This window comes from Aulonocara stuartgranti (assembly GCF_965226115.1).
Source record: "Aulonocara stuartgranti genome assembly, chromosome: 14".
NCBI classification, from domain to species: domain Eukaryota; kingdom Metazoa; phylum Chordata; class Actinopteri; order Cichliformes; family Cichlidae; genus Aulonocara; species Aulonocara stuartgranti.
Window position 1 is genome coordinate 35,741,230 of NC_138950.1, and position 13,908 is coordinate 35,755,137.

General features: G+C 35.8%; 2 protein-coding genes across 2 annotated transcripts in view; one reads left to right on the top strand and one right to left on the bottom strand.

The window, feature by feature from the left end:
• LOC309687649 (uncharacterized protein) overlaps nucleotides 1-13,908 on the top strand; it is a gene marked incomplete at its 5' end in the record, with an annotated part of 353,598 nt that overhangs the window by 238,659 nt on the left and 101,031 nt on the right. The gene's annotated exons all lie outside the window — the stretch shown is intronic.
• The window catches only part of LOC309687280 (uncharacterized protein), a 215,778-nt gene that overhangs the window by 54,411 nt on the left and 147,459 nt on the right, over nucleotides 1-13,908 (bottom strand). The window lies entirely within an intron of this gene.

The window sequence follows — 13,908 nt, forward strand, 5'->3', positions numbered from 1 at the left end:
AAATAAAGCGTTTTTGAACAACTTCATATAAATCGCTGTAACTTTTGATAGAAGACTCAGACAAACATGTTTATGGCTTTATCTTATAGAACTCAGTATGCCCGTGCTGGGCAAACAGGTTTTGCAGCCGTTTGAGCTAAGATTTTAAAATTATTCACATAATGAAAACCTATACTTTGTTTCAGGCGAGTTTCCCATTCAAATGCATGTAACAGTGAGAAACGCATTGTCTTGGCGAAATAAAGCGTTTTTGAACAACTTCATATAAATCGCTGTAACTTTTGATAGAAGACTCAGACAAACATGTTTATGGCTTTATCTTATAGAACTCAATATCCCTGTGCTGGGCAAACAGGTTTTGCAGCCGTTTGAGCTAAGATTTTAAAATTATTCACATAATGAAAACCTATACTTTGTTTCAGGCGAGTTTCCCATTCAAATGCATGTAACAGTGAGAAACGCATTGTCTTGGCGAAATAAAGCGTTTTTGAACAACTTCATATAAATCGCTGTAACTTTTGATAGAAGACTCAGACAAACATGTTTATGGCTTTATCTTATAGAACTCAATATCCCTGTGCTGGGCAAACAGGTTTTGCAGCCGTTTGAGCTAAGATTTTAAAATTATTCACATAATGAAAACCTATACTTTGTTTCAGGCGAGTTTCCCATTCAAATGCATGTAACAGTGAGAAACGCATTGTCTTGGCGAAATAAAGCGTTTTTGAACAACTTCATATAAATCGCTGTAACTTTTGATAGAAGACTCAGACAAACATGTTTATGGCTTTATCTTATAGAACTCAATATGCCCGTGCTGGGCAAACAGGTTTTGCAGCCGTTTGAGCTAAGATTTTAAAATTATTCACATAATGAAAACCTATACTTTGTTTCAGGCGAGTTTCCCATTCAAATGCATGTAACAGTGAGAAACGCATTGTCTTGGCGAAATAAAGCGTTTTTGAACAACTTCATATAAATCGCTGTAACTTTTGATAGAAGACTCAGACAAACATGTTTATGGCTTTATCTTATAGAACTCAATATGCCCGTGCTGGGCAAACAGGTTTTGCAGCCGTTTGAGCTAAGATTTTAAAATTATTCACATAATGAAAACCTATACTTTGTTTCAGGCGAGTTTCCCATTCAAATGCATGTAACAGTGAGAAACGCATTGTCTTGGCGAAATAAAGCGTTTTTGAACAACTTCATATAAATCGCTGTAACTTTTGATAGAAGACTCAGACAAACATGTTTATGGCTTTATCTTATAGAACTCAATATCCCTGTGCTGGGCAAACAGGTTTTGCAGCCGTTTGAGCTAAGATTTTAAAATTATTCACATAATGAAAACCTATACTTTGTTTCAGGCGAGTTTCCCATTCAAATGCATGTAACAGTGAGAAACGCATTGTCTTGGCGAAAGAAAGCGTTTTTGAACAACTTCATATAAATCGCTGTAACTTTTGATAGAAGACTCAGACAAACATGTTTATGGCTTTATCTTATAGAACTCAATATCCCCGTGCTGGGCAAACAGGTTTTGCAGCTGTTTGAGCTAAGATTTTAAAATTATTCACATAATGAAAACCTATACTTTGTCTCAGGCGAGTTTCCCATTCAAATGCATGTAACAGTGAGAAATGCATTGTCTTGGCGAAATAAAGCGTTTTTGAACAACTTCATATAAATCGCTGTAACTTTTGATAGAAGACTCAGACAAACATGTTTATGGCTTTATCTTATAGAACTCAATATCCCTGTGCTGGGCAAACAGGTTTTGCAGCCGTTTGAGCTAAGATTTTAAAATTATTCACATAATGAAAACCTATACTTTGTTTCAGGCGAGTTTCCCATTCAAATGCATGTAACAGTGAGAAACGCATTGTCTTGGCGAAATAAAGCGTTTTTGAACAACTTCATATAAATCGCTGTAACTTTTGATAGAAGACTCAGACAAACATGTTTATGGCTTTATCTTATAGAACTCAATATCCCCGTGCTGGGCAAACAGGTTTTGCAGCTGTTTGAGCTAAGATTTTAAAATTATTCACATAATGAAAACCTATACTTTGTCTCAGGCGAGTTTCCCATTCAAATGCATGTAACAGTGAGAAACGCATTGTCTTGGCGAAATAAAGCGTTTTTGAACAACTTCATATAAATCGCTGTAACTTTTGATAGAAGACTCAGACAAACATGTTTATGGCTTTATCTTATAGAACTCAATATCCCTGTGCTGGGTAAACAGGTTTTGCAGCCGTTTGAGCTAAGATTTTAAAATTATTCACATAATGAAAACCTATACTTTGTTTCAGGCGAGTTTCCCATTCAAATGCATGTAACAGTGAGAAACGCATTGTCTTGGCGAAATAAAGCGTTTTTGAACAACTTCATATAAATCGCTGTAACTTTTGATAGAAGACTCAGACAAACATGTTTATGGCTTTATCTTATAGAACTCAATATCCCTGTGCTGGGCAAACAGGTTTTGCAGCCGTTTGAGCTAAGATTTTAAAATTATTCACATAATGAAAACCTATACTTTGTTTCAGGCGAGTTTCCCATTCAAATGCATGTAACAGTGAGAAACGCATTGTCTTGGCGAAAGAAAGCGTTTTTGAACAACTTCATATAAATCGCTGTAACTTTTGATAGAAGACTCAGACAAACATGTTTATGGCTTTATCTTATAGAACTCAATATCCCCGTGCTGGGCAAACAGGTTTTGCAGCTGTTTGAGCTAAGATTTTAAAATTATTCACATAATGAAAACCTATACTTTGTCTCAGGCGAGTTTCCCATTCAAATGCATGTAACAGTGAGAAATGCATTGTCTTGGCGAAATAAAGCGTTTTTGAACAACTTCATATAAATCGCTGTAACTTTTGATAGAAGACTCAGACAAACATGTTTATGGCTTTATCTTATAGAACTCAATATCCCTGTGCTGGGCAAACAGGTTTTGCAGCCGTTTGAGCTAAGATTTTAAAATTATTCACATAATGAAAACCTATACTTTGTTTCAGGCGAGTTTCCCATTCAAATGCATGTAACAGTGAGAAACGCATTGTCTTGGCGAAATAAAGCGTTTTTGAACAACTTCATATAAATCGCTGTAACTTTTGATAGAAGACTCAGACAAACATGTTTATGGCTTTATCTTATAGAACTCAATATCCCCGTGCTGGGCAAACAGGTTTTGCAGCTGTTTGAGCTAAGATTTTAAAATTATTCACATAATGAAAACCTATACTTTGTCTCAGGCGAGTTTCCCATTCAAATGCATGTAACAGTGAGAAATGCACTGTCTTGGCGAAAGAAAGCGTTTTTGTACAACTTCATATAAATCGCTGTAACTTTTGATAGAAGACTCAGACAAACATGTTTATGGCTTTATCTTATAGAACTCAGTATGCCCGTGCTGGGCAAACAGGTTTTGCAGCCGTTTGAGCTAAGATTTTAAAATTATTCACATAATGAAAACCTATACTTTGTCTCAGGCGAGTTTCCCATTCAAATGCATGTAACAGTGAGAAATGCATTGTCTTGGCGAAAGAAAGCGTTTTTGTACAACTTCATATAAATCGCTGTAACTTTTGATAGAAGACTCAGACAAACATGTTTATGGCTTTATCTTATAGAACTCAGTATGCCCGTGCTGGGCAAACAGGTTTTGCAGCCGTTTGAGCTAAGATTTTAAAATTATTCACATAATGAAAACCTATACTTTGTTTCAGGCGAGTTTCCCATTCAAATGCATGTAACAGTGAGAAACGCATTGTCTTGGCGAAATAAAGCGTTTTTGAACAACTTCATATAAATCGCTGTAACTTTTGATAGAAGACTCAGACAAACATGTTTATGGCTTTATCTTATAGAACTCAATATCCCTGTGCTGGGCAAACAGGTTTTGCAGCCGTTTGAGCTAAGATTTTAAAATTATTCACATAATGAAAACCTATACTTTGTTTCAGGCGAGTTTCCCATTCAAATGCATGTAACAGTGAGAAACGCATTGTCTTGGCGAAATAAAGCGTTTTTGAACAACTTCATATAAATCGCTGTAACTTTTGATAGAAGACTCAGGCAAACATGTTTATGGCTTTTTCTTATAGAACTCAATATCCCCGTGCTGGGCAAACAGGTTTTGCAGCTGTTTGAGCTAAGATTTTAAAATTATTCACATAATGAAAACCTATACTTTGTCTCAGGCGAGTTTCCCATTCAAATTCATGTAACAGTGAGAAATGCACTGTCTTGGCGAAAGAAAGCGTTTTTGTACAACTTCATATAAATCGCTGTAACTTTTGATAGAAGACTCAGACAAACATGTTTATGGCTTTATCTTATAGAACTCAGTATGCCCGTGCTGGGCAAACAGGTTTTGCAGCCGTTTGAGCTAAGATTTTAAAATTATTCACATAATGAAAACCTATACTTTGTTTCAGGCGAGTTTCCCATTCAAATGCATGTAACAGTGAGAAACGCATTGTCTTGGCGAAATAAAGCGTTTTTGAACAACTTCATATAAATCGCTGTAACTTTTGATAGAAGACTCAGGCAAACATGTTTATGGCTTTTTCTTATAGAACTCAATATCCCCGTGCTGGGCAAACAGGTTTTGCAGCTGTTTGAGCTAAGATTTTAAAATTATTCACATAATGAAAACCTATACTTTGTCTCAGGCGAGTTTCCCATTCAAATTCATGTAACAGTGAGAAATGCACTGTCTTGGCGAAAGAAAGCGTTTTTGTACAACTTCATATAAATCGCTGTAACTTTTGATAGAAGACTCAGACAAACATGTTTATGGCTTTATCTTATAGAACTCAGTATGCCCGTGCTGGGCAAACAGGTTTTGCAGCCGTTTGAGCTAAGATTTTAAAATTATTCACATAATGAAAACCTATACTTTGTTTCAGGCGAGTTTCCCATTCAAATGCATGTAACAGTGAGAAACGCATTGTCTTGGCGAAATAAAGCGTTTTTGAACAACTTCATATAAATCGCTGTAACTTTTGATAGAAGACTCAGACAAACATGTTTATGGCTTTATCTTATAGAACTCAATATCCCTGTGCTGGGTAAACAGGTTTTGCAGCCGTTTGAGCTAAGATTTTAAAATTATTCACATAATGAAAACCTATACTTTGTTTCAGGCGAGTTTCCCATTCAAATGCATGTAACAGTGAGAAACGCATTGTCTTGGCGAAATAAAGCGTTTTTGAACAACTTCATATAAATCGCTGTAACTTTTGATAGAAGACTCAGGCAAACATGTTTATGGCTTTTTCTTATAGAACTCAATATCCCCGTGCTGGGCAAACAGGTTTTGCAGCTGTTTGAGCTAAGATTTTAAAATTATTCACATAATGAAAACCTATACTTTGTCTCAGGCGAGTTTCCCATTCAAATTCATGTAACAGTGAGAAATGCACTGTCTTGGCGAAAGAAAGCGTTTTTGTACAACTTCATATAAATCGCTGTAACTTTTGATAGAAGACTCAGACAAACATGTTTATGGCTTTATCTTATAGAACTCAGTATGCCCGTGCTGGGCAAACAGGTTTTGCAGCCGTTTGAGCTAAGATTTTAAAATTATTCACATAATGAAAACCTATACTTTGTTTCAGGCGAGTTTCCCATTCAAATGCATGTAACAGTGAGAAACGCATTGTCTTGGCGAAATAAAGCGTTTTTGAACAACTTCATATAAATCGCTGTAACTTTTGATAGAAGACTCAGACAAACATGTTTATGGCTTTATCTTATAGAACTCAATATGCCCGTGCTGGGCAAACAGGTTTTGCAGCCGTTTGAGCTTAGATTTTAAAATTATTCACATAATGAAAACCTATACTTTGTTTCAGGCGAGTTTCCCATTCAAATGCATGTAACAGTGAGAAACGCATTGTCTTGGCGAAATAAAGCGTTTTTGAACAACTTCATATAAATCGCTGTAACTTTTGATAGAAGACTCAGACAAACATGTTTATGGCTTTATCTTATAGAACTCAATATCCCTGTGCTGGGTAAACAGGTTTTGCAGCCGTTTGAGCTAAGATTTTAAAATTATTCACATAATGAAAACCTATACTTTGTTTCAGGCGAGTTTCCCATTCAAATGCATGTAACAGTGAGAAACGCATTGTCTTGGCGAAATAAAGCGTTTTTGAACAACTTCATATAAATCGCTGTAACTTTTGATAGAAGACTCAGACAAACATGTTTATGGCTTTATCTTATAGAACTCAATATCCCCGTGCTGGGCAAACAGGTTTTGCAGCCGTTTGAGCTAAGATTTTAAAATTATTCACATAATGAAAACCTATACTTTGTTTCAGGCGAGTTTCCCATTCAAATGCATGTAACAGTGAGAAACGCATTGTCTTGGCGAAATAAAGCGTTTTTGAACAACTTCATATAAATCGCTGTAACTTTTGATAGAAGACTCAGACAAACATGTTTATGGTTTTATCTTATAGAACTCAATATCCCCGTGCTGGGCAAACAGGTTTTGCAGCTGTTTGAGCTAAGATTTTAAAATTATTCACATAATGAAAACCTATACTTTGTCTCAGGCGAGTTTCCCATTCAAATGCATGTAACAGTGAGAAATGCACTGTCTTGGCGAAAGAAAGCGTTTTTGTACAACTTCATATAAATCGCTGTAACTTTTGATAGAAGACTCAGACAAACATGTTTATGGCTTTATCTTATAGAACTCAGTATGCCCGTGCTGGGCAAACAGGTTTTGCAGCTGTTTGAGCTAAGATTTTAAAATTATTCACATAATGAAAACCTATACTTTGTTTCAGGCGAGTTTCCCATTCAAATGCATGTAACAGTGAGAAACGCATTGTCTTGGCGAAATAAAGCGTTTTTGAACAACTTCATATAAATCGCTGTAACTTTTGATAGAAGACTCAGACAAACATGTTTATGGCTTTATCTTATAGAACTCAATATCCCTGTGCTGGGCAAACAGGTTTTGCAGCCGTTTGAGCTAAGATTTTAAAATTATTCACATAATGAAAACCTATACTTTGTTTCAGGCGAGTTTCCCATTCAAATGCATGTAACAGTGAGAAACGCATTGTCTTGGCGAAATAAAGCGTTTTTGAACAACTTCATATAAATCGCTGTAACTTTTGATAGAAGACTCAGACAAACATGTTTATGGCTTTATCTTATAGAACTCAATATCCCCGTGCTGGGCAAACAGGTTTTGCAGCTGTTTGAGCTAAGATTTTAAAATTATTCACATAATGAAAACCTATACTTTGTTTCAGGCGAGTTTCCCATTCAAATGCATGTAACAGTGAGAAACGCATTGTCTTGGCGAAATAAAGCGTTTTTGAACAACTTCATATAAATCGCTGTAACTTTTGATAGAAGACTCAGACAAACATGTTTATGGCTTTATCTTATAGAACTCAATATGCCCGTGCTGGGCAAACAGGTTTTGCAGCCGTTTGAGCTAAGATTTTAAAATTATTCACATAATGAAAACCTATACTTTGTTTCAGGCGAGTTTCCCATTCAAATGCATGTAACAGTGAGAAACGCATTGTCTTGGCGAAATAAAGCGTTTTTGAACAACTTCATATAAATCGCTGTAACTTTTGATAGAAGACTCAGACAAACATGTTTATGGCTTTATCTTATAGAACTCAATATCCCTGTGCTGGGCAAACAGGTTTTGCAGCCGTTTGAGCTAAGATTTTAAAATTATTCACATAATGAAAACCTATACTTTGTTTCAGGCGAGTTTCCCATTCAAATGCATGTAACAGTGAGAAACGCATTGTCTTGGCGAAATAAAGCGTTTTTGAACAACTTCATATAAATCGCTGTAACTTTTGATAGAAGACTCAGACAAACATGTTTATGGCTTTATCTTATAGAACTCAATATCCCTGTGCTGGGCAAACAGGTTTTGCAGCCGTTTGAGCTAAGATTTTAAAATTATTCACATAATGAAAACCTATACTTTGTCTCAGGCGAGTTTCCCATTCAAATGCATGTAACAGTGAGAAATGCACTGTCTTGGCGAAAGAAAGCGTTTTTGTACAACTTCATATAAATCGCTGTAACTTTTGATAGAAGACTCAGACAAACATGTTTATGGCTTTATCTTATAGAACTCAGTATGCCCGTGCTGGGCAAACAGGTTTTGCAGCCGTTTGAGCTAAGATTTTAAAATTATTCACATAATGAAAACCTATACTTTGTTTCAGGCGAGTTTCCCATTCAAATGCATGTAACAGTGAGAAACGCATTGTCTTGGCGAAATAAAGCGTTTTTGAACAACTTCATATAAATCGCTGTAACTTTTGATAGAAGACTCAGACAAACATGTTTATGGCTTTATCTTATAGAACTCAATATCCCTGTGCTGGGCAAACAGGTTTTGCAGCCGTTTGAGCTAAGATTTTAAAATTATTCACATAATGAAAACCTATACTTTGTTTCAGGCGAGTTTCCCATTCAAATGCATGTAACAGTGAGAAACGCATTGTCTTGGCGAAATAAAGCGTTTTTGAACAACTTCATATAAATCGCTGTAACTTTTGATAGAAGACTCAGACAAACATGTTTATGGCTTTATCTTATAGAACTCAATATGCCCGTGCTGGGCAAACAGGTTTTGCAGCCGTTTGAGCTTAGATTTTAAAATTATTCACATAATGAAAACCTATACTTTGTTTCAGGCGAGTTTCCCATTCAAATGCATGTAACAGTGAGAAACGCATTGTCTTGGCGAAATAAAGCGTTTTTGAACAACTTCATATAAATCGCTGTAACTTTTGATAGAAGACTCAGACAAACATGTTTATGGTTTTATCTTATAGAACTCAATATCCCCGTGCTGGGCAAACAGGTTTTGCAGCTGTTTGAGCTAAGATTTTAAAATTATTCACATAATGAAAACCTATACTTTGTCTCAGGCGAGTTTCCCATTCAAATGCATGTAACAGTGAGAAATGCACTGTCTTGGCGAAAGAAAGCGTTTTTGTACAACTTCATATAAATCGCTGTAACTTTTGATAGAAGACTCAGACAAACATGTTTATGGCTTTATCTTATAGAACTCAGTATGCCCGTGCTGGGCAAACAGGTTTTGCAGCTGTTTGAGCTAAGATTTTAAAATTATTCACATAATGAAAACCTATACTTTGTTTCAGGCGAGTTTCCCATTCAAATGCATGTAACAGTGAGAAACGCATTGTCTTGGCGAAATAAAGCGTTTTTGAACAACTTCATATAAATCGCTGTAACTTTTGATAGAAGACTCAGACAAACATGTTTATGGCTTTATCTTATAGAACTCAATATCCCTGTGCTGGGCAAACAGGTTTTGCAGCCGTTTGAGCTAAGATTTTAAAATTATTCACATAATGAAAACCTATACTTTGTTTCAGGCGAGTTTCCCATTCAAATGCATGTAACAGTGAGAAACGCATTGTCTTGGCGAAATAAAGCGTTTTTGAACAACTTCATATAAATCGCTGTAACTTTTGATAGAAGACTCAGACAAACATGTTTATGGCTTTATCTTATAGAACTCAATATCCCCGTGCTGGGCAAACAGGTTTTGCAGCTGTTTGAGCTAAGATTTTAAAATTATTCACATAATGAAAACCTATACTTTGTTTCAGGCGAGTTTCCCATTCAAATGCATGTAACAGTGAGAAACGCATTGTCTTGGCGAAATAAAGCGTTTTTGAACAACTTCATATAAATCGCTGTAACTTTTGATAGAAGACTCAGACAAACATGTTTATGGCTTTATCTTATAGAACTCAATATGCCCGTGCTGGGCAAACAGGTTTTGCAGCCGTTTGAGCTAAGATTTTAAAATTATTCACATAATGAAAACCTATACTTTGTTTCAGGCGAGTTTCCCATTCAAATGCATGTAACAGTGAGAAACGCATTGTCTTGGCGAAATAAAGCGTTTTTGAACAACTTCATATAAATCGCTGTAACTTTTGATAGAAGACTCAGACAAACATGTTTATGGCTTTATCTTATAGAACTCAATATCCCTGTGCTGGGCAAACAGGTTTTGCAGCCGTTTGAGCTAAGATTTTAAAATTATTCACATAATGAAAACCTATACTTTGTTTCAGGCGAGTTTCCCATTCAAATGCATGTAACAGTGAGAAACGCATTGTCTTGGCGAAATAAAGCGTTTTTGAACAACTTCATATAAATCGCTGTAACTTTTGATAGAAGACTCAGACAAACATGTTTATGGCTTTATCTTATAGAACTCAATATCCCTGTGCTGGGCAAACAGGTTTTGCAGCCGTTTGAGCTAAGATTTTAAAATTATTCACATAATGAAAACCTATACTTTGTCTCAGGCGAGTTTCCCATTCAAATGCATGTAACAGTGAGAAATGCACTGTCTTGGCGAAAGAAAGCGTTTTTGTACAACTTCATATAAATCGCTGTAACTTTTGATAGAAGACTCAGACAAACATGTTTATGGCTTTATCTTATAGAACTCAGTATGCCCGTGCTGGGCAAACAGGTTTTGCAGCCGTTTGAGCTAAGATTTTAAAATTATTCACATAATGAAAACCTATACTTTGTTTCAGGCGAGTTTCCCATTCAAATGCATGTAACAGTGAGAAACGCATTGTCTTGGCGAAATAAAGCGTTTTTGAACAACTTCATATAAATCGCTGTAACTTTTGATAGAAGACTCAGACAAACATGTTTATGGCTTTATCTTATAGAACTCAATATCCCCGTGCTGGGCAAACAGGTTTTGCAGCTGTTTGAGCTAAGATTTTAAAATTATTCACATAATGAAAACCTATACTTTGTCTCAGGCGAGTTTCCCATTCAAATGCATGTAACAGTGAGAAATGCACTGTCTTGGCGAAAGAAAGCGTTTTTGTACAACTTCATATAAATCGCTGTAACTTTTGATAGAAGACTCAGACAAACATGTTTATGGCTTTATCTTATAGAACTCAATATCCCTGTGCTGGGCAAACAGGTTTTGCAGCCGTTTGAGCTAAGATTTTAAAATTATTCACATAATGAAAACCTATACTTTGTTTCAGGCGAGTTTCCCATTCAAATGCATGTAACAGTGAGAAACGCATTGTCTTGGCGAAATAAAGCGTTTTTGAACAACTTCATATAAATCGCTGTAACTTTTGATAGAAGACTCAGACAAACATGTTTATGGCTTTATCTTATAGAACTCAATATCCCTGTGCTGGGTAAACAGGTTTTGCAGCCGTTTGAGCTTAGATTTTAAAATTATTCACATAATGAAAACCTATACTTTGTTTCAGGCGAGTTTCCCATTCAAATGCATGTAACAGTGAGAAACGCATTGTCTTGGCGAAATAAAGCGTTTTTGAACAACTTCATATAAATCGCTGTAACTTTTGATAGAAGACTCAGACAAACATGTTTATGGCTTTATCTTATAGAACTCAATATCCCCGTGCTGGGCAAACAGGTTTTGCAGCCGTTTGAGCTAAGATTTTAAAATTATTCACATAATGAAAACCTATACTTTGTTTCAGGCGAGTTTCCCATTCAAATGCATGTAACAGTGAGAAACGCATTGTCTTGGCGAAATAAAGCGTTTTTGAACAACTTCATATAAATCGCTGTAACTTTTGATAGAAGACTCAGACAAACATGTTTATGGCTTTATCTTATAGAACTCAATATCCCTGTGCTGGGCAAACAGGTTTTGCAGCCGTTTGAGCTAAGATTTTAAAATTATTCACATAATGAAAACCTATACTTTGTCTCAGGCGAGTTTCCCATTCAAATGCATGTAACAGTGAGAAATGCACTGTCTTGGCGAAAGAAAGCGTTTTTGTACAACTTCATATAAATCGCTGTAACTTTTGATAGAAGACTCAGACAAACATGTTTATGGCTTTATCTTATAGAACTCAGTATGCCCGTGCTGGGCAAACAGGTTTTGCAGCCGTTTGAGCTAAGATTTTAAAATTATTCACATAATGAAAACCTATACTTTGTTTCAGGCGAGTTTCCCATTCAAATGCATGTAACAGTGAGAAACGCATTGTCTTGGCGAAATAAAGCGTTTTTGAACAACTTCATATAAATCGCTGTAACTTTTGATAGAAGACTCAGACAAACATGTTTATGGCTTTATCTTATAGAACTCAATATCCCCGTGCTGGGCAAACAGGTTTTGCAGCTGTTTGAGCTAAGATTTTAAAATTATTCACATAATGAAAACCTATACTTTGTCTCAGGCGAGTTTCCCATTCAAATGCATGTAACAGTGAGAAATGCACTGTCTTGGCGAAAGAAAGCGTTTTTGTACAACTTCATATAAATCGCTGTAACTTTTGATAGAAGACTCAGACAAACATGTTTATGGCTTTATCTTATAGAACTCAATATCCCTGTGCTGGGCAAACAGGTTTTGCAGCCGTTTGAGCTAAGATTTTAAAATTATTCACATAATGAAAACCTATACTTTGTTTCAGGCGAGTTTCCCATTCAAATGCATGTAACAGTGAGAAACGCATTGTCTTGGCGAAATAAAGCGTTTTTGAACAACTTCATATAAATCGCTGTAACTTTTGATAGAAGACTCAGACAAACATGTTTATGGCTTTATCTTATAGAACTCAATATCCCTGTGCTGGGTAAACAGGTTTTGCAGCCGTTTGAGCTTAGATTTTAAAATTATTCACATAATGAAAACCTATACTTTGTTTCAGGCGAGTTTCCCATTCAAATGCATGTAACAGTGAGAAACGCATTGTCTTGGCGAAATAAAGCGTTTTTGAACAACTTCATATAAATCGCTGTAACTTTTGATAGAAGACTCAGACAAACATGTTTATGGCTTTATCTTATAGAACTCAATATCCCTGTGCTGGGTAAACAGGTTTTGCAGCCGTTTGAGCTAAGATTTTAAAATTATTCACATAATGAAAACCTATACTTTGTTTCAGGCGAGTTTCCCATTCAAATGCATGTAACAGTGAGAAACGCATTGTCTTGGCGAAATAAAGCGTTTTTGAACAACTTCATATAAATCGCTGTAACTTTTGATAGAAGACTCAGACAAACATGTTTATGGCTTTATCTTATAGAACTCAATATCCCTGTGCTGGGCAAACAGGTTTTGCAGCCGTTTGAGCTAAGATTTTAAAATTATTCACATAATGAAAACCTATACTTTGTTTCAGGCGAGTTTCCCATTCAAATGCATGTAACAGTGAGAAACGCATTGTCTTGGCGAAATAAAGCGTTTTTGAACAACTTCATATAAATCGCTGTAACTTTTGATAGAAGACTCAGACAAACATGTTTATGGCTTTATCTTATAGAACTCAATATCCCCGTGCTGGGCAAACAGGTTTTGCAGCTGTTTGAGCTAAGATTTTAAAATTATTCACATAATGAAAACCTATACTTTGTCTCAGGCGAGTTTCCCATTCAAATGCATGTAACAGTGAGAAATGCACTGTCTTGGCGAAAGAAAGCGTTTTTGTACAACTTCATATAAATCGCTGTAACTTTTGATAGAAGACTCAGACAAACATGTTTATGGCTTTATCTTATAGAACTCAGTATGCCCGTGCTGGGCAAACAGGTTTTGCAGCCGTTTGAGCTAAGATTTTAAAATTATTCACATAATGAAAACCTATACTTTGTCTCAGGCGAGTTTCCCATTCAAATGCATGTAACAGTGAGAAATGCACTGTCTTGGCGAAAGAAAGCGTTTTTGTACAACTTCATATAAATCGCTGTAACTTTTGATAGAAGACTCAGACAAACATGTTTATGGCTTTATCTTATAGAACTCAGTATGCCCGTGCTGGGCAAACAGGTTTTGCAGCCGTTTGAGCTAAGATTTTAAAATTATTCACATAA